The sequence below is a fragment of the Puma concolor genome, chromosome B1 (genome assembly GCF_028749965.1).
Source record: "Puma concolor isolate L17-30 chromosome B1, mPumCon1.1.hap2, whole genome shotgun sequence".
Lineage (NCBI taxonomy): Eukaryota > Metazoa > Chordata > Mammalia > Carnivora > Felidae > Puma > Puma concolor.
Window position 1 is genome coordinate 40,741,373 of NC_141670.1, and position 21,465 is coordinate 40,762,837.

Sequence of the window (21,465 nt, forward strand, 5' to 3'; positions counted from 1 at the left end):
GGCGCGTCACCTCCGTGCGCCGCCCTCCGCGAGCCCCCGGCCCGGAGCCCGGAGCCCCCGCGGGAGGGCTGGGCGGGCCGGGGTGGCGGGCTCTGGTGCTGGCGGCGGGTCTCGCCGCCCCCGCCTGGAAGTCCACGTGGGTGTTGCGGTTGTGTGCCAAAACCGAGCGAGAAGTAGCGGGGACGGGTCATTACCCGGGAGTTCCATGCCTCTGCCCGCCCCACTTCGGCGCGCCCCGGGCGTGATTGTCAGCGTGGGAGGGGGGAATGTGCATTGATTGTCCCACGAATCGTGATTAAGCTGGGAAACACGGAGATTTTCTTCTTTCGTAATGAAGGCGTAGAGTTACTTTTAGTATTTAATAGTCAAGAAAGTATAGGCTTTCCAAATTATCTTTCCATTTTTCCCTTTTAATAAATGATGCGTGGCTGAGATTGTTGAGATGTTTTAAAAACTGAATGTGCCCAGGATGCCGCAGTATTGTCAGTTGAAGTGATTTTTGTGTATTAAAAAAATTGTGTGTAAAATAGATTTCCTTGGGAAATAGATTTGAAAAATGGATTTTCTACCATAAGAGTTAATGAATTTATGCAGGATTTCAGCATCAGTGTTCAAGTAATCAGATTTCAGTGGTTGGTAGCAACCTTGGGAATAAATGGCCACTTGTCCACACGCTTGAGGTCTTAACTATTTATGTTGAGCTAGTTCTCTAGGATCAGCTGACTGCTAATTATAATTCATACCAGATCTTGTAGCGGTTGTATCCTTAATAAGCAGAGGTTAAGAGCTAACCTTTAACCCAAATCTCTTTGCAAGTTTTCTCTGCCTTTTTTGTGGCTCATTCTGTTACAGTTAAGCTCATCTTTGGATGAAGAACATTGCTTGGTACAATAATATACTAGCTTTATTTAGAGTATTAATACATATTAACTTTTATGTATTATATATACATTATATATTCATGTAAGTAATTTATAAATATAAACCATTTAGTTTGACTCTAAAGTTGGAAAATTAGGAACAGTAGTAATGGGTAATGTTGAGTACTTGTTTGCCAGGCCTCTGCCAAATGGTATGTGCTTTATCATTTAATCTTCTGGGATAACTTTTGCATAGGCATAGTTTGCTCAGAAATTGTGAATACATGGGTTTGATTTGAATAGATCCAAATGTGCAGTATGTACATTAATTACTTGTTTCTGTTTTTGTGAAGAAGGGTGTTGGCAATATAAAATGACTCAGTAAAATGTGTTTTTCAAGTTGGAAGATGGCTTTAAAATTGCATAAAACTGCAATTAGTCTCTTTATTTGGGTATTCAATAGTTTCTAAAGTCCTGTGTCTCATATTTATCCAAATTCTGATTACATATCATGGTCATCCAATGAACAGGTTATTCTTAGACATTGGAAAAAGGTAAATTTGGGGGAAACCTTAATGGCCCTTTTGAAAGTTTGTGTTTCCAAAAATACCATGTAATGATTTGTATAGGCATAACAATGAGAGTATGATGGTAAGGTCTAACAGTTTGCATCTTCTGAGAGTAGAAGAGGTTGAAAAGGACTGGAGAGGATGAGGGACGTACTTGGAAATGTGTCTCATTTGTGATGAGAGTATATTGGACTTAACCTGTCTCCTGATTCTAGTGGTCCATCCTTGGAGAGAGAGAGAGGTTGGGAATGCTTTGCCAGTCTCTATTATAAGAGGGTTCCTTTCCCCTGTGGGCCTGTGGGCTTTCTCTTTGGGGGGAGGGGCAGAGTGGAGAGTTGTCATCAATGGAAGGATGTAAGAAGAAAAAAATGCACAGTTTCTTTTGGAGTTAATGTTTCCACCCATTGTGACTAACTGATTCCTGTCAGCACTCGCATGTTTAGGCACTTTCCTAGTAGATACTTGATAGCTGTGGGCAGCCACTGGTAGATCAAGGAAAGAAATGAAAAGGGATGGGATGGAGGGTGGAGACAAAGCACAAGGGTGTACAGCAGAGCATTAATAGGCTTTCCATTTGGGCAAAATTTAGGCCTCCAGTGGCCTCTGTAATGAAAATCGTTCTAATGGTATTGACCGTATGTATTTAAAATCTCTTCTATGATATTTGTATCCAAGAATCTGGAGAGTATCCCTTTAACGTGCTTTATAAACAGTGGAACATTTAGAATACAGTACATGAAAGTTACTGAATTTTTCACCACAGCCATTTCTGTATGTTTGTTGTTGGAGAGTCAGAATGACCATAATGACGGCATTGGCTCCTGTTTGTAAGGCATTTAACCAGTGTTGTTTCATCGTTTTGGAAGATAAGCTCTTCTCGTTCCTTACTTCAAAACTTGGCTCTCACATGGAGTGCCGTTTAAAGCTCCAGAGTGCAGGGGTCTTTTCTGTCATTCATTGCCTTATCTCCAGACCCTAGAACAGAGCCTGACCCATGGAAGGTACTCAGTGACTGTTTGTGGAATGAACCCAAATACACTGGAATCCTGTCCTCTCTTCTTTCCACTACCAAAGATCCCATTTAACTTTAGGGGCAGGGCCACACCAGCTTTACCTTCTCCACAGAATCTGCAGCTCACGATAAGCCCAGTATAAATGTATACTGGTATAAATGTTAGCTGTTTATACCACATACTTTGGCATTTAATCCCTTATGGCTTTATACTGTTAAATAAGTTTTTCTGCATGTTTTGTTTCCCCACCTAAAATAAAGGCTATTGAGGGCTGAGAATATATAAGGTACTATGTTTTCCTTATTCATCCAGTATAATATATACAGAGTAGGTTTGTATTTACTTATTGAGTGAATATTAGATACCCTAGGGTAAACATCAGAGATATTCAGCATGTGATTCCAGTCTTCAAGTAGGTAGTATTTTAGGTGGGCAGACATTGTGTGCACATGTGAAACAGTATGAGAATTTGCAGCTAAATAAAATAAAGTGAAAATAATAGCTAACATTTATGTAGTGCTTAAAATGTGCCAGATACTGTTTCAGGAATCTTTGCGTGTTAATTTGTTGGAATGTCAACAATCTTTCGAAGTAGGTACAGTTATAATCCCATTTCTTAAAATGAGGAAACTGAGACCCAGCAAGGTAATTAAATCACTTACCCAAGATCACAATGCATATAGTAAGGGGACTGGATATGAGCCCAGGCAGTCTGGCCCCCAAGTCTGTCCTTTCTCTGGGGAGTTTTTCTTGATCAAAGAAGACAGATCTAAAACTTGACACTAGTTTCTTGGCTGTAAAAGGTTCTCTTTTTCAAATTTCAAAGTTGCATAGGTTGCAAGGACTGAGCTGCAGAAACAGTGCTGAATTTTTCAAATGGAAGTGGTTGATCAGTGGTTCCGGGGACACTACATTTTGAAATGACTAAAGGCAAGGGGAGAGAAACTGAATTTTGAATCTCAACACTGAATGAGGATTATAACTCTTCCGTAGGTGTTGAATTCAAGGACAGTGATTCACCAGGACGTAGGATAATGACTGTTGAAGTTTTTAATTTAGTGTCAGAAAACGTGAAATATAATATTGAATAACACTTGATATCTTACTACCTTTCTTTTTTAAACACTTACTAGATTTAAACCCCAGTGGTAGTAACTTACCAGAACGTAAGTGTTCCTGAAGGTTTCCTGTGCACTTATATCCATTTGCTGTGGCCTCATGTGGAATCTTGATCCACTTGTTCAGCTTGTCTTGGGCAGTACAGAACACTATTGGCCAGGAGGCCTCTTCTAGTAATATTTCTTTGATGGAAAAAAAAATGTAAAATTGTGCTGTTGATTTGGTGACATACCTGGAGTGAAGTCATTTTGAAGCTGCGTGGAATTAGAAGAGGGGCTGCAAACAAAATCCAGCAAGATGGAAAAAAAAATGGTATTCTCTGAAAACCCACTTTTGTGTCCCTTTTGTCAGGAGCTGACAGTATTATTTTGGGGGTGTTGGGCATCAAAAGAGACACTGAATCCAAATGACTCCACAGATAGGGGAGTACATACATCAGCACACCCACTGTCCAGGAATCAGAGGAGGAAGTGCCCTTGAATGAAGCATGGGCTACAAACCTGGTTAGCGGCCAGGGACGACACACGCTCTGCAGGTATAGTATTCTGTGTTATAGATTGTTTCTGCTGGGTAGGAGGTCATGTTGTTTGTCTTGGGGGTACTTTGTAATAGGAGTCAGTGAAGAAATGACCTGCTGTTTCCATTTTCATACCAGCACATATTTTGGGATGACCTGTCATAGAAGCAGTTTATAACTGTGAACATTGTCCCACAGTTGTGTTCTATTTAAATATCCCAAGAAATAATTGGAGTTAAAATAATCTATGTCGAAATGTCTATCCAATGGGCATGTTAGCCTTAATCTTAATTTCAGGTTCTGAATGGGGAGTTTTAGGGAAAGAGAAATTGAATTTATTTTAGTTTTATCAATATGAATTTATTTAATTTATTTATTTTAGTTCTATCAATATGGGATAATTTAATAAAATGTCTACTGCCCCATTTTATGAATTTTAGGTTTGTAGAGCTGGATCCTGAATGTGATCCAGTGCGATTGTTCTTTAAGTAGAAGTGTACGTCAGAATGACCCAGGGTTTATGATGAAAGTAAGCGACACCTTAGCTGACCCCTAGAGATTCAGATTCTTTAGAGCTGCGCCTGGGCGTCTGTGTTTTAAATCATCTGCAAGTGATTCTAGTCCCTACCTCCCCCTTAGGTACCAGCTGTGTATTTTATAGATAAGAAAATTGGGCAAAGTCAAATGACTTGCCTTACCTAGAGCTGGTTCAGTGGTACCAAGATTGTGTTACCAGATGATATGTAATTTCAGAATTTTGGGGCTGGAAGAAATTTTCCAAGTCAATTCAGCAGTTCATTTTATAGCTGACTATAAACCATGCTTGTTCATATAATTTTCAAGTAATATATGAATATAGGGAAATAATATTTTTTCATAGCCTATCTTCTATCCTGGCCAGGATAAAGATTAAACGGTAAATCACCAGAATTTCTTTATAATTTTAACATGTTTTTGTATTAACTTCAGGAATTGTCCATTATTTGCAGTATTTTTATTGTGTATTTTGTGATGCTCTGTTAAAGTTTTTTTGAAAAATACAGTATTTAATGCTAAAGTGAAAGATTAAAAAATTTTTTATTTGAATCAGTTATTTTTCAGTCTTAGCTAAGATGTAAATACTGTGAGAATTTGTACTGCTTTATTAGAGTTTTGTGTTTTCAAAATCTGTTTGATTTTTAACTTTTTTTTTCTTTGTGTTTTAAGGCATCTTACCTTGGAAACAGCACAGTTTGGCTTGCATCCATGTCATCTTTGAGTATGAGAGAGAATCCTAATTTCAGCATGTCCTCAGAGACCAAAGAACCAGGTTTGTTCCTTCAAGAAGTCTCCTAAAGGCTGTGGAGCAGCATCCACTTCCAGAAGTCAATAAAAATGTGTGTCGATGATGCCTGTGAATGGACTATATGGTCAAGTGACTCATTAAGATAATCATGGAAGAATGGTAAAAAAAAAAAAAAAAAAAGTGAAGAAAAGGCAAATTTCAAGAAGCTACCCCAGTATCATTTAGGATTTTTAAGGAGTTGAAAGAAGATAGTTCTGAAAATATGAGTGACAAGACTCTAGCACAAGTCTTTATATGTTTCTTACATTACCATTGTTAACCCAGCTGCTTTTGTGTGTAATATTTGCATTATTTTCCTCCACTGCAATAGCTGGTAGTTTCCTCATGATCAGAGTTTTATTGTGTTCGGATAGAGAAATAGTAGATACAGTAGGAGAAATGGGAACAGTTCATTGGATTGTTGGCTCCAGAAACCAGCTTCTGCTAATCACTAAAGGGACAGGATGTTGACAAATTGCTTCTTCATAATGTGCTGCTGCTTGTTCACAGTTTTTGTGGCTTCAGATTCATCTTCTTTTATCTACTCCTCAGTCTCTGTATGTGCCTGCTTTTTTCTTGCACAATTTTTTAGCCTGAAGATCTGATGACCGTATTTTTTCAGTTTAAAAATAAGAATTGTATCTTCATAAATAGACCTTTGGTATGGTTCTCTCCTACCCTTGCTTGTTTTCTAAGATCAAGAATAGAATAATTTCCATTCGTTTTTGGGTTTGCTCGTCTTTCTATTTTTGTATTCTTGTTCAGTGTTTTGTTTTCCTCTACTCTTCCTAGGTGGAAATGAAGGATGATCTCTGTGTTGTGGTTTTAGTTAACTAGGAGACCAGAATAACATGGGTCGTAGACATTTATACAACATCTTTTAACCATTACTGTTTTAACTTTGTTTTAAACCTCCGTCAGATTTCTTTTTAGCAATATTGATGTAAATGTTATCTTCATACTGTGCCCTTTCCTTTTTGGGGGAGGCAGTAAGAAGCAGGGATTTCTCCAAATGCTGATAAGCATAGAGAGAATATGAGAGAACGAGAAAGCTTTTGTACTTTACAAATGAAGCAAAAGAGAAGGCTTTTGTACTTAACAAATGAAGCAATTGGTCATTAAAGTCATTAATGTGTATACATACATTGTCAATATAAAAATTAGTTTGTGGCTTAGAACTAAGATTATTAACTGACAGCAAATTTTATTGTTTTCAACCCTTCCTACTTTTGTGACTTAAGTCAGTTGACCTGAGCCATAATTTTCTTCTTTGTAAACTGAGGAAGCCTTTGTTCTTATGAATCAAGTTTTACCCAACAGAAAGAAATATAAGCAGAAGCGATTTTAAAATTTAAATTAATAAAACAAAATTCCAGAAACCATTTTTTAATAAATATTTCCTTTCCTAGTAGGCCTGTTTACTTCATCCTTTTTTCACTTTTCTTCCCTATGTACTTACTACTTTTACATTTTTTTTCTCATCTGTCTAGAATTTCTTGCTTGGTGTCTGTGTTTTGCCTGCTTCCTGCCTTTTCCATGATTCATCCTCCCATTGAAAATGATTTCTGTTCTCCTTACCCTCTATTTCCTTGGGTGGGCTTCCTGCCTTGTCTGCCGCCTCCAGTCTTTTGTTATCTCTTGTAATGCAGCTCCTGTCACCTCCAGCTCCTGCTTGTTTTACCCTCCCCTCTGTCCACTGCGCGTCCTGTCCACTTGCATCCCACTCACATCTCCCGTCAGTGGTGATCTTGTCTCTTCCACTACCTCAGTCTACTTCTGTCAGTATAAGTACACTGATCTCTGTTGTGTTTCATTTAGTTCTGATCCCTTCTCACCTCTGAACTGATGATGTTTTCTTTGTGTACTTTTTAGTCATTGTGAATTTGCCTTGTGAGCTCTCTTCTTCTATTTTCCTTGTCCCAGGATGGCAGGTATTGCTAGATGGATTTGTTGTCAGTATTTGCATAGAACACGGATCCTTGCTGTGTATTTCCTGGGTAGCCAGGATGAATCAATTATTATTAACTTTTCTTGGAACATTGAGCTTCCTGTGTTTTCTGCTTCTAAGATTTAGATTGCTATTCTAGAAGACTAATATGACTTTAAAGAGAGTCAGGATAGTCTTATGCTGTCATTTTAACTCTTTATTCAAGAGTTCATGACAGACATTTGAATTCACTCCCTTGTTTTGAAAAATTAAAGAAGACATCCTTACCAGGTTTGGGGGTAGAATTGGGTGGAAGGTGGGAACAGAAAGGTAAATACTAGAAAAGGATTCATAGTCAATATCTAGAACTGGGAAGAAAACTGAAAACACAAACCACATGCTTTAACATTTATTAGGTAAAAGGTCTGCTAAAAGAATGAAAAGTATCAGTAATTCTGTTAACTAGTTTTAGTACTAGGTCATTGGTATTTTTACATTTCCATTTAAGTTCCAACACCATTATTTAATGTTTAACAAAACAGAAACTTAATCTTGTAAATATTCATTTTGTTTTGAGAGACTTGATGTCTCCTTATATTAACCTATAGCATTTTATAATTACACTGTAACATTCTCAAAAATGCCATTAACATCCAGTCCTGTTTCTTGTATGGGAAAGCATATAAATTGTATGGTTTTGTCCCTGTGGACACTGTAGTCCTGTTGTAATGAAAAGGTAGCCTTTTGGCAAGTGTTTACTTTATGCCTTTGATGATTTATGTCGTCTTATGTCTTTCCTTAATTCTTATATATACTATGAACATGGAGCTATCCTGTAATTGAGTTTCCTATAATGTATATGAATTCCTGGGAGTAGACTACTGTAAGCGCAGATGCAGCTTTATGAAACTTAAAAAAGAAGAACCCTGTATAGCACGTAATGTATTTAAATAGGATTTTAAGAGTAATGCTACACACTGGGGTTGATCAGACTGAACATTCTTTCTGCCCAAGCCTTCTCCTATTGTGATGGTTACCGTTGGGTGTCTTGAAGCTGAAGGGATGGCTAATAGTGTGATAATGTTTCTGTAATATTCACCACCTGTGAGCAGCTAGTGAAAATAACATCACAACCATGGGTAAGCTACTAAGGAGAAATTTATGTAGATGTGCTCGGTACAGGACTATGTTCTGCAATTACAGAGATGAACATCATATAGTCCGTTCTCTCTGGAAGCTCATAATTGAATAGGGAATATTGATAAGTAAAAGATTACAGTACAATGTGGCAAATGCTGAAATACACATACATAGTAGTTATCGTAGGAACAGACTAATTGTATAGGTTAAAAACCTAAAAAGTTAGATACCAGATATAATATGTATATAACTGGTGTGTGTAGTATGTATCGTATATAAATTCTGACTGTAATGTAATTGCTGGTGTATCCCTTATTATCTGGGCAGGTCAAAGTACTCAGTTTGAGTGTCTTCCCCTTGAAATTGTGATGATTATCTAGGATTGTTATATGAATTAAATGAGATAATATATAGGAGGTGCCAGTATGGTCCCTTCTTCAGTTGTTTAGAATTTAGAGAACATGATAAAGGATTATACTCTCCTTGTATATATAATATTGCTATGCAGAATGCTTGGAATTCCCATTTTAAATTTGCTTTTATAGTGTTTAAGAAAACTAAACTAACTCAAAACCTTATAGTCGGTCTCTTTTTTTTTTTTAACCAAAAGAAGTTTCTTTGATCTATTTGCCAGTGCAGTTCTCAGTGACATACTTTTGAGTATGTTATAAAATCCGTCTTTGTATAGTTGTAATCCCAACACTGGGTTACATATAACAACCTGAATATAGTTTCTGAATTGTATCTATGTTTTTGTTATTTTAAAAGGTGTTTACATTAACTTCTCTTAACAACCAAACTGAACAGTTTGCATTTTCTAATGTAGAAAAAATTGCCACAATAATATAATATTGTTATGTTTATGGTTAGTTAATTTCTTCCTAAATTAACAGGTCTTTAAGGGTGTATGTCCTGGACTATATGATAAATCAGTTTGGGTAAACTTTTCACTTGATGGAACAAATTGATTCTTCTGATGTGCGTTGTTTGGCCTTGTTTAAAAAGTCCCCTAATTCATAGCGTGATTAGACTTGTCTGTTGTGATTTTTTTGTAATGTAAGGTTTGAATTTGGGTAATTTGAAAATATCATTTTTGAGATAAATCAGCCAGCCCAGAAATTTGTTACAGATCAAAATATATGTCTTATTTAAAGCTTCTTTATTAAAGTTCGTTATGTATAATCAAGAGATTTAAATAAGTTTAGTTTGTGGCTGGTGTTTATTTGTATTGACATTCATAAATTTGTATTGACATTCATAAATAGGGAAACTATCTCCATAGGAAGGAGAACTTGATGTATTAGTATTCCAAAGCTTAGTTTAAGCTGGTTATGATTAGAAAAGTGGCTTTCATGTGTATTCTCTGGACGAATCTCAGGTCTGTGGGCATGTTAACAATAACATTTTTAATCACCATAATAAATAGCAGAGACGTTTGGGAAATTGCTGCAGATGATGTAGAATGAGCTGAGGGTAGGGTTTGTCTTTTACTGTTCCCTGTTCTTAGAGAAACTAAATTTTTTCCCGATGGTGTTTTATTTTTTCTTGGATTTTTGTTAATACCAATAAGAAACACTTGCCATTATGGAGCCTCAGTAGGGCCAGGCTCCAGGCATACATTGAAGTTTTTGCTACTACTAATGTAATTCCTTCTAATAAAATTTGAATTTTTTTAATTTGTTTTTTTTTTTTTTTTAAGTTTATTTATTTTGAGGTGGGGAGGGCAGAGAGAGAGAATCCCAAGCAGGCTCCTCACTGTCAGTGTGGAGCCTGACGTGGGGCTCAAACTCATGAACCATGAGATCGTGACCTGAGCTGAAATCAAGAGTTGGGTGCTTAACTGACTGAGCCATCCAGGCAACCCAATAAAATTTTGTTATGAAATATATTTTATATACTACACACTTATGTAGTATGTAATGTATGTTTATATTGATGAGTAAATAATGTTAGGATATTTCTGCTGAGCAATAGGTTTGTTGTTGTACATATTTCCTACTATAAAAATGAAGAAATTGAGGGAGGTTGTTGAACTGTCCAAGGTCATAACCAGTCGTAAATGGTGAAACCAGGAATTTAAGCTAAGTCTGATTAAAATCCATGCTTTCATTCACTTTTCTGTACTAACTTAAAATATTTCTCTACTTGAGAGGCGCCCAGCTGGCTCAGTCAGTAGAGCATGAGGCTCTTGATCTGAGGGTCGTGAGTTTGAGCCCCACATTAAGCCTACTTAATAAAATTAAACATTTTTTCCTTGAAAAAGTAAAATTTATTCTTTTATAAATGTGTATTATTTTGAGCTGAGGAGCACTGCTATTAATCCTCTGCTGTATGCCTAATTTTTTTTTTTCCCAGAGTAAAAGAGCTTTGTTAATAGTTTGTAAGATTATAGAAGGCTCAGTGTTAAAGTGATCAATGCTTAGTGGAAAGAACAAAATCAGATAGTACAGAAAATATAAAGTGGGTGGTGAAGTGAAAATCACTAGTGATTCACTTCCCAGAGGTTAGCATTTGGTGTAAATTATCCAGACATTTGGTAAAAAAGTACATATATGTATATCTTTAAAATACAAATAGGTTCATAATATGCATATTGTTTAGTAACATTTCTTTTGTTTATTATATATTGGCCATCATTCCACATCGTTGTAAGTTTATATCTTGTTTTTTCATTTTTTAAAAATAAACTTTTTATTTTAGAAGAGTTTTGGATTTTTTTTTCTAAGTTTATTTTCATTTATTTTGAGAGAGAGAGTGTGTGCGCAAGCAGGGGAGGGGCAGAGAAAGAGGGGGAGAGAGAGAATCCCAAGCAGGCTCCATGCTGTCGATGTAGAGCCCGATGCAAGGCTTGAACCCACAAACTGTGAGATCATGACCTGAGCTGAAACCAAGAGTCAGACACTTAACTGAGCCACCCAGGCGCCTCATAGAAGGTTTTAGATTTATAAAGAAATTGCGAAGATAGTACAGAGTTCCCAGTTTCCCCTCTCATTAACCTCTTAACGTTAGTGTGGTACATATGTTATAATTAATGAACCAAACTGATAACATTATAATTGGTTGAAGTCCATACTTTATTGTGATTTCCCTTTCATGAGTTTTTACCTCCTGTCTTTTTCTGTTCTAGGACCCCATCCACGAGTCCACACTGCATTCAGTCATCATGTCTCCTTAGGTTCTTCGTGGCTATGACTGTTTCTCAGACTTCCCTTGTTTTTTATGACTTGACAGTTTTGAGGTGTACCAGTCAGATAGTAGAATGCCCCTCAGTTGGGCTTGTCTGTTGTTTTCTCATGGTTAGACTGGGGTTATGTGGGGTTAGACTAAGGGAGGCCACAGAGGCAAAAGGCTGTTTTTATCACATCATTTCAAGGGTGCATCCTAGCTTTGTGACCTTACTGTTGATGTTGACCTTGGTATCCTGGCTGAGGTAGTGTTTGTCAGACTTCTCTATTGTAAAGTTACTCTTTTTTCTCAACTTTCCATCTTGTGCTCCTTGGAAGGAAGGCAGTCCACACTTAAGAGTTATGCTCCACCTTCTGGAGGGGAGAAGCAGAGTATCTACATACGTTATTTGGAATTCTACACAGGAGACTTCTCTCTTCTCTCCCATTTATTTATTGAATCATTTTTTTTAATATCAGTATAGACTAATGATATTTATACTTTGAGTTATAATCCAATACAACTTTATTGCTCTAATTTTTCCAGCTTTGACCATTGGGAGTCTTTCCGTTGGTTCCTGTGTCCCTTTATGATACCCTGATCATTGTGGGCTAATATCTTTATTTTTTACATAGTTGCATGGTATTGCATTATAAGACTATACCATGATATATTGTAATCTACATACCAGATTTTTCACCGTTATGAACAGTACTGTGATGAGAAGTCTTCAAAATACATTTATAAAAATATTGTTTGATAATTACTCAGGAAGATTTGCAGTGTTAAAGGGAGTGCCTTTTATACATATCATGTGATTTGTGACCCTTAGTCAAATCTCTGAAGGGAGGGAATTTTCACCTACCCTATGGAAATCATTGTGGTTGCCTCCCTTTTTTCTTTTTTTCATGTGGTAAGTGAGAGGTGATGACAGGGTGGCACTGATGGTCTTAAAGAGCTGCTTTGAGATCATACTTTGTCTTAAGACAGCTGTGCCTTCTCAGTATAGACTCGGTTACTGTAGACAGTGAGATGAATTGAAATTCCATTTGGAAGAACAAAACAGCATTCTCAGAGAGTAAAAACTTCAGAACTGGAAGCAACCATAGAAATCATGTTCCATCCCTGCATTTTAGAAATTGGAAACTATAGTACCATGGGGTGAGATGATTTGCCTGGTATTTTTGCCATAAAAGAAGCATTCAAGAACCTGAATTTCTGCTCAGAATTCCTTTTACATGAGTATATTTTATATCCCATGCATGGATATACACAGTTTATGTTGGAAAATTTCAAACATGTACCAAAGAAGACAAGATAATTCATCTGTATGTCCCCATCCTTCAGCTTTACCTTTCCATTTGTGGCAAGTCTTGTTTAAACCACCCCCCCCGCCCCCAATGCCATACTACTTTAAAACATATCTCAGATATTAAATTATTCATCTGTGAATTTTCAGTATGTTCAAGAAATCCCTTGTCAGAACACAACCACAATATCATTATCACACGCTAAAAATATATTTTTCACATTTTTTTAATGTTTATTTTTGAGAGAGACAACGGGGGAGGGCAGAGAGAGAGACAGAGGATCTGAAGCAGGCTCTGTGCTGACAGCAGAGAGCCTGATACAGGGCTCGAACTCACAAACTGTGTGATCATGACCTGAGCTGAGATCAAGAGTCTCCCACTGACTGGCTCTGACTAAGCCACCCAGGCACTCCAGACCTTAAAAATACTTCTATTTAAGGATATTTAGTTGTAAAAACTTCAAAAATTTGTATTCACCATTGATTAGAATCTGGCATTACTGAAAATACATTTCCTTGGTATGATCCCCCAAGAATTACAGGGAGATTTTAATGTATATCTGTACACCATACAAAATGGCCTAGGTTATGGCTTTTATAAAAAATGTGTTAGGGTTTTACCCGTAAAAAATAAGTTAACCTCATGAGATTTCCTTAGAGCAGAGAAATCCATAAACACTGTATGACAGATATCGTCCAACTGGATACATTTGCTTTTTGGCCCTCCTTTACTCTATTTGTGCATGAGGAAGAAATTCCGAGGATGTATGACAAGAATTCTATTTCAGATTTTATCATATTAATTAAAGCCATAGATGAGAATATTGTGGTGTGGCCATTTTATTCCAGATCTTCTGTAGAGAGATTTTTGAACGTCAAGTAAAATTCCTGCATGTTACTTCCTGAATTAGAAGTTTACAAAGCTTCTAAGAACCAACATGCTGACATCATCACTGCATTTTCATTTGCTTTTAGAAGATAATTTAAGGGGTACCTGGGTGACTCAGTCTTTCGCATTTGACTCTTGATTTCGGCTCAGGTCATGATCTCATGGTTCATGGGTTCGAGCCCCACATTGGGCTCTGCACTGACAATATCGAGCCTGCTTGGGATTCTCTCTCTCTTCCTCTCTCTCTGTTCCTCCCCCATTTGTGCTCTACCTCTCTCAAAATAAATAAGTAAACTTAAAAAAGATAATTTAAGAGGAAAGAATACCTTTTCTATCAGAGATGATCCTAAGGGCAGAGCTGACTGCGGTTACTCGATTTACTTCAAGCGGCACACTACGTGGATTGCTTAGTGTCTGCAATTTAGAAGAGTGGTTAATACTTCCAATATTTTAAATATTGTATTTTCTTGGGGTTTCACTGGATCTTTAAAATTAAAATTGAGATGTTATTTTCCTCTAGAAAAGCAACCCTGTCTCAGAGGCTTTACAACCAGCATAAGAAACTTCCTCTTAAATACCCATTTACTTGCATTGAATTTATCTTAGAATTGCTTCTGTTTTTTGGCATGCTGTTTAAATATTCAATATTCAATGATCTGAATTGAAGATGGAGTGAAAAAGAGGGCTGAAATTTTCCTTCCGCTTATTCTAAGCCAGACTGAAACCAATCTTAACTGCATAATTTAATTTAAAACTATTTTATTGCAAATAAATATTCATCTTGCTAGCCCATATTGTTCATTATATGTAGATTCATGTTTTATTCTAACCTAATTTAGACTTCTGCCTTGCATTTGACAGTGTTACAGCTTTTCTGTTTTCTTTCGTGAATAGGCTTTGTTATAGTCAATCAGCTTAGTTTTCTTACCATTTTGAGTGCCCTATTTGTATTATTTCTGAATTTTGGTTCACCTTTTTCTCCTTGTTTTCATTTGGTGGACATCTTTTAAAGAGGAGAAATTGTTGTTACTTTTCTTCTCTATTCTAAGCAGAAATTGAAAGATTAATAAAAAATAACCAGTTGCAAATACATCTCTGGTCAAGTGCATTCAGGTTTCCTAAGCTAATGTGTATTACAGATTTTAAGTTCTTGGAGGACAGAGTATTCATCAGTGTGTGCTGTGATTTACTTCTGTAGCATTCTACCTATTTTAAGCTACTTTTTAAATCTTTTCTTGATATAGTAATGATACTTTTTCTCCAAATCCTATTTTCTTTGAAATTCTCCTCTTATTTTTGACATCTTTGCTTCTTGCCAGCATGTGATCCTGATTGAATTTCTTACCTTCTTTCAGTTTCCTCATCTGAAAAGTGGGGATATTAATCAGCAGTCACCTCACTGGATTTTTGAGTTAAATGGGATAAGCTGTAGTGTCTGGCACATAATAAATGCTCCATAAATGTTATTTAAGCCATCTGCTTCTTTCCAGCCACCCTTATTACATCTTTCCCTTTTACTTGTTTATACCTTCACATAGATTAGGAAACATGGTGTGTGTATTTTAAATAAGTGACCACCTTCTTGTTTTCCTCTCACTTTTAAAAAACTTTTCATCTTGAAATGATCGCAGATTCATGGGAAATAGCAAAAATACAGAACAATCCCATGTACCCTTCACCCATTTTCCCCCAAAGGTAGCCAAAGTCCAAGATCAAAACCAGAAAATTGACATTGGTGCCATCCAGAGCTTATTCAGATTTCTCCAGTTTTATATGCACTCATTTGTGTGTGTGTGTGTGTGTGTGTGTGTGTGTGTGTGTGTTTGTATGGTTCTGTGCAGTTTGATTACATGTATTTGTGTAACCACCATCACAATCAAGATGCAGGATTTTGTATCCCTCACCCATCAACCCAAGGCTTTCTCTTGCTCTCCTTTATAATTTCCTCAAACCCTTGGTGATCACTATTGTGTTCTTCAGCTTTCTAATGTTCATGCAGCCTGTGATCTTTAGAGATTGGCTCGTTTTACTCAGCATGATGCTTGTGAGATCCATTCAAATTGTTGCGTGTGCCAAATAGTTTGTTCCTTTCATTGCTGAGTTCTGTTCATGCCATAGATGTACCACAGTTTAACCACTTGTCCAGTGGAAGGACATTTGGGTTGTTTACAGTTCTGGGTTATTACAAATAAGGCTGCTGTGAACATTTGTGTACAGGTGTTTTTTGTAGATCTAAGTTTTCATTTCACTGGGATAAATGCTTGGGAGTACAGTTCTTAGATCAGATGTTTAAATGGACCATTGTAAGTTTCTTTGAAAATACATGCTAATGCCATTTGTAGATACATAAAGGCAGTTATTTTTTAATGCCAGCCATTATAAACAACATACAGTGTCCTTTGTTTTAAAATATCTTTTTGTATAATTTGCAGCACCAGTCCAAAGTATTGAATCCTGACTTTTTGTGTTGTAATATAACATGTACTAAAGAAATATTTCATTTTGTTAGTGAATCCCCTTGCATATTGTATTGAAATTTTTCTTGGGTATTTTACTGTTTTCAGATACTAAATTTGAGTGGGAGGAGATATTTCAAGTAATGGTTTTTCTTTCCATCAATATTTTGCAATGTGGTGGATGTTAAAATTTTAAAATACCTGTAAAGATGAGCACAGAAAATCAGGCAGTCCATTAATAAATGTCCAGCAATATTTCAGATAATCAGTAATGTTGGATTTGTGTTTTCCAATGTAATGTTTGGAGTCCTAAGATGTTTTATAGACTAATTGTCCCCAAGATTAATAATAAATGATGTCATTATTAAGGCAAAGCTACAAGTAGTGTTGACATGTGAAGAGCTCCTCATGATGGTACCCATAGATTTCAGTAATGTTATTGAAGTTGGGCATCAAAAATCAACAGAAGGACAATATAAATTATGTGTAGCGGACAGGCATTGGCTGGTTGATCAGTTTTGGCTTTCCCAAATACAGTCACGGCCCTGAAATAACTGATAAAGGGAAAGCTCTGTAAAAATTGATAGAAGGGAAGGAAACGAAATGTAGAAAGCAGTGGCTGCTCATTTGAATAATCTAGAGAAACTTTAGATTGAAACAAGCACCTGTTCCCAGGCCAGTCAAATTAGACTCTGAAAGTGGTGCCCAGGCACTGATATTTTAAAACATGTTTCCAGGTAGTTTTAATGTTTAGCCAAGGTTGAGAACCACTGGCCCACCAGGAATGGCCTCTGTGCTCCTATTTCTTCACCTTAGAATTTGATAGTGTTTGTGCTGCATGCATCCATCTTTTATGTATTGGACTAATGTGGGTTCCACACACCTTATATACGTGGCTCTGCTGAGATGTCTGTTTCCCTAAAGGGGGCAAAAGCCACACTTGTGAATTGTGGTCATATTTAAACTATAAAACAGCTTTAATACGTGTAACAGAAGAGTGCTTGTCTTTGGAATCAAAGACATCAAAATTGTTGAAAAGTCAAAAGGAAATTAGATTTCATCCAGGGCTTATTATGGGTGGGACAGTTTTTGGGAAATTGGGCATTAGAAAATGTGTATGGGGTGTTGGGGTGAGAGGTCTCCGTTTTTATTGATAGATCCTATTGTCAACCTTACTTAGTTTTTCTTTTTTTCTTTTGATTTTTACTTGGCAAAAGTGATACTTAACTGTAACAAGTGAAAGTATGCAAAGATGAGTACAGACAAAAAGAATTAATCCCCCACCAGTTTTCACAGCCAGATGTGAATTCTTCCACACCTTTTTTTATATTTACAAAAGTATGTTTAACAATATAAGATTTGTAAGTTTTTTGTTTTTAAAATAGGATCACACTATATATTATTTTGAAGCTTCCCCTCAATATACCATTGATATGTCCCAAGTCAATGTAGATCTCTTATTTTCATAAAATAAATTAAATTTTCAACATGCCATGATTTATTGAGCCATTTCTCTATGAAGGGACATTTAGAATGTCCCCCCCTCCCCACACACACACACACCTTTTAAAAAATTTACTACAAACAGTGGTGTAACACATATCTTTGTGTATATAAGCTTAGGTACCTGTGCTTTTGTTTGTAAAGTATTCTTATACTCCATGGTTTGGTTTTGGTCAGATTTCTTAGTTTCTGGGTACTTTTTCTGATCTTGAGAATTATTAGCGAGTTAATAATGTCTGCTGATTGCCAGTTATTTGGCTCCTGGGTATTAAATTGGGTGTTAGATAGGAGAATCAGTTATTTTAGTAATGGATATTAATAAATCCTAGTGGCCAGAAATGTTTTTCATAGGTCCTAGAATCCCTAAGGTGGGACACCTTAATGGGAGGCCAACAGATGGGCTTCATGGGTGTCTATGAACCACCTGAGACTGACTGAAAAATTGTATATAAATGTGCACTTTATGGCTTTCATCAGATTTTCAAGGGGGTTTTTATTGCCCCTCAAAATGGTTAAAAATTGGTAATACGGGTATCAGAGAGTAGTACTCAGTCTAGAGAACCTGCAGAGTACTTTGAATTGCCATTGATAGCACATTTTTAATCACAATGTCCTCTTTCTTGTAAAGTTCTGGATTGAAATAAATTTTTCTAATTTCCAGGTGACATAAGCCTAAGAGAGTTGGCTAATACCAAACCTAGCAGAATCCAGGCTGAGCATAACCCCAATAGGTTTTAATAATGTTCCAAAAGATGAAAGATACTAAGGATAAACGTGTAGGAGCTGAACAATGCCTGGGCATGGAGGACAATCTCAGATGCACCTGAGATGAAAAAGAGCTGGGAGTTTATTTGCCCACAGGCTGGTCTTGGCAGTCTCTGTAATGTGACTGCTAAAAATATGAGCGGGTTAGACCACATTTGGTGAATTGTGTTTGTATCTGAAAACCACATTTTAGGTGAGACACGAGCAAAGGGACAGCAGTGGACTGAGACGTGACGTCACATGAGGAACCACTGCTTGTGGTTGCTGGATCTGAAGGAGAGGGTATAAAATAGCAATGGCAACAACCCTTGTAGATTAAGGAATAGAAAGACCAGAGTGTGCTTAGTGAATGTTTGAATGAATGAATGAATGAGTGAATGAAAATTAACAAAGCAAAGGATTCCCGCTTGATCTAAGCTCTGGTGAGAGTTCTCCAGTAATGGGGTGAGCTGCTCTAGAAAGCACTGACTTCCCAATGGAGCCCTTTAAGCATAGTGATGGGTGACTGGAATAGTACTGTGTAAGGTATTGCTGTTCTCAATGAAAGGCTGTACAGCAGAACTTCAAAACTCTTTTAATTGGAATTTTATATTTCAGGCACTTTAATTAAAAAAATTTTTTTTCAATGTTTATTTTTGAGAGACAGAGAGAGACAGAGCATGAGCAGGGGAGGGGTAGAGAGGGGGAGACACAGAATCCGAAACAGGCTTCAGGCTCTCAGCCGTCATCACAGAGCCTGACGCGGGGCTTGAACTCATGAACGGTGAGATCATGACCTGAGCCAGTCAGACACTTAACCGACTGAGCCACCCAGGTGCCCCTCAGGTACTTTAATTTTAAAATAGAGGACAATCCCCCGTTCCTGGGTGGCTCAGTCAGTTAAGTGTCTGACTTCAGCTCAGGTCATGATCACGTGAGCCCACATTGGGCTGTCTACTGTCAGCACAGAGCCTGCTTCAGATCCTCTGCCCCACTCTCTTTCTGCCCCTTCCCTGCTCTCCCTCTCTCTTTCTTTCTCTCTTTCTCTCTCTCAAAAATAGACCTTAAAAAAAAAATTTTTTTTTTTAAATTTTAAATAGAGGACAGTTCTAGGATGATATTGTAGGCTCTTTAAAAGTACATTTATAGAAGGAGTGTTTGTGACTCAAAGACTACTCCGTTGTCGGTATAGGTGCCGAAACATTGAACTGTAACAGGTTTTTTGTTTTTTTTTTTCTGAAACTGATGTAAAAGTTATTCCGCTGTTAAAATCTGAAGTAGCTAGTCTAGACTTGTAGCGTGAGTGTGGTTTAAGATTTTATTCTTGTTACTTTAGAGAGAAGAAAAACCACATTCTTTCCAAGCTACAAAAAGAGTAAAAAAGGAAATTTCACCACTTCCCATGGCCTCAGGAAACAGGCACACTATCTCCATTAGACTAATTGTCTGAATTTTGCCCCAGGTTATAGTAACACACTATATAGAATTTGTGTCCTGTTGTGTCTTTTACATAGGTTTGCCCCTCAGTTTGCCTACTGCCCTGTGGAAATGTATCTTTAGTATTTGTTTAAGTTGGTTAATACAGAGATGCCTCTTACTACCCCTTAAATGGTTCAATCAAAACACCTTTAGGTTATGGAAATGGATAAATATTGTCAAAGCTTTTTTTATGTAAAGCTTTAAAAAAATTTTTTTATGTCTTTATTTTATTTTTGAGAGAGAGAGAGAGAGACACTGAGAGCGGGGGAGGGGCAGAGAGAGCCGGAGACAGAGTCTGAAGCAGGCTCCAGGCTCTGAGCTGTCCACGTACAGCCCGACACGGGGCTTGAACTCACAGACTGTATATCATGACCTGAGCTGAAGTCTGATGTCTAACCGACTGAGCCACCCAGGCGCCCCTTTATTGTAAAGCTTTTTAAAAAACAAACCCTGGGGCGCCTGGGTGGCGCAGTCGGTTGAGCGTCCGACTTCAGCCAGGTCACGATCTTGTGGTCCGTGAGTTCGAGCCCCGCGTCGGGCTCTGGGCTGATGGCTCAGAGCCTGGAGCCTGTTTCCGATTCTGTGTCTCCCTCTCTCTCTGCCCCTCCCCCGTTCATGCTCTGTCTCTCTCTGTCCCAAAAATAAATAAACGTTGAAAAAAAAAATTTTTAAAAACAAACCCTGTGTCTTCCACTAGCAGTTTTATTTAGTTATTTTTAATTTTTTTAATGTTTTTATTTATTTATGAGAGCAAGACAGAGACAGAACAGTGCGACCGGGGGAGGGGCAGAGAAAGAGGGAGACAATCCAAAGCAGGCTCCAGGCTCTGAGCTGTCAGCACAGAGCCCGATGCAGGGCTCCAACCCGCAAACCATGAGTTCATGACCTGAGTGGAAGTTGGATGCCCAACCGACTGAGCCACCCAGGCGCCTCTCCCACTAGCAGTTTTAAAAGAGGTTGGGGGCTGCTGCCACTTAGGACACCCTGGTTTCCATTCCTTTTTGTAGTGCCCTAGACGTTTAGGTCAGGGGTTAAGATGGCTCCACCACTCACATGGCCCTGACGTCCCGTGTCTGATTCCTCACTTGCAAAGGAAAGATAGTGATGGTGCTTATAGTGTTGTGAGAAAGCAGGGTACTAGGTGCATGAGGAGAACTCAGTACCAGTTCTGTTTCTGTATCTTTTACTCTCACCTTGTGATCTTTCTGTTTTTTCTGACTCAACAGCTACTGTCATCCACATGTCTTGTACTATCTCGGACATAGCTTATCTAAAACTACTTTTTTGTATTGCCACCTCCACCCCTTCCTCTTCTCTTCCTCTGCCTGGCCGTACTCTATCCTCCCGACTCCTCTTGTTCATCCAGGGGTACAACTCACCAGAGGTTGTCCTGGAAGAGGCTAACACCACAAGCTCTGGAGTCATGTAGTCTCCAATTAAATTCTGGCTCT

At 37.6% G+C, this 21,465-nt stretch overlaps 1 protein-coding gene across 4 annotated transcripts in view; it reads left to right on the top strand.

The window, feature by feature from the left end:
- SLC20A2 (solute carrier family 20 member 2) overlaps window positions 1-21,465 on the top strand; it is a 109,258-nt gene that overhangs the window by 261 nt on the left and 87,532 nt on the right. The window contains exons 2-3 of one of the 4 annotated variants that reach the window (XM_086703587.1): window positions 3,980-4,096; window positions 5,285-5,387. The exons of 1 other annotated variant lie outside the window; for it this stretch is intronic. The gene's annotated coding sequence lies outside the window, so the exon portion shown is untranslated. Of the gene's footprint in view, window positions 1-3,912; window positions 4,097-5,284; window positions 5,388-21,465 lie in introns of all 4 variants that reach the window. 2 more of the 4 variants (XM_086703586.1, XM_086703588.1) reach the window with 2 other exon arrangements.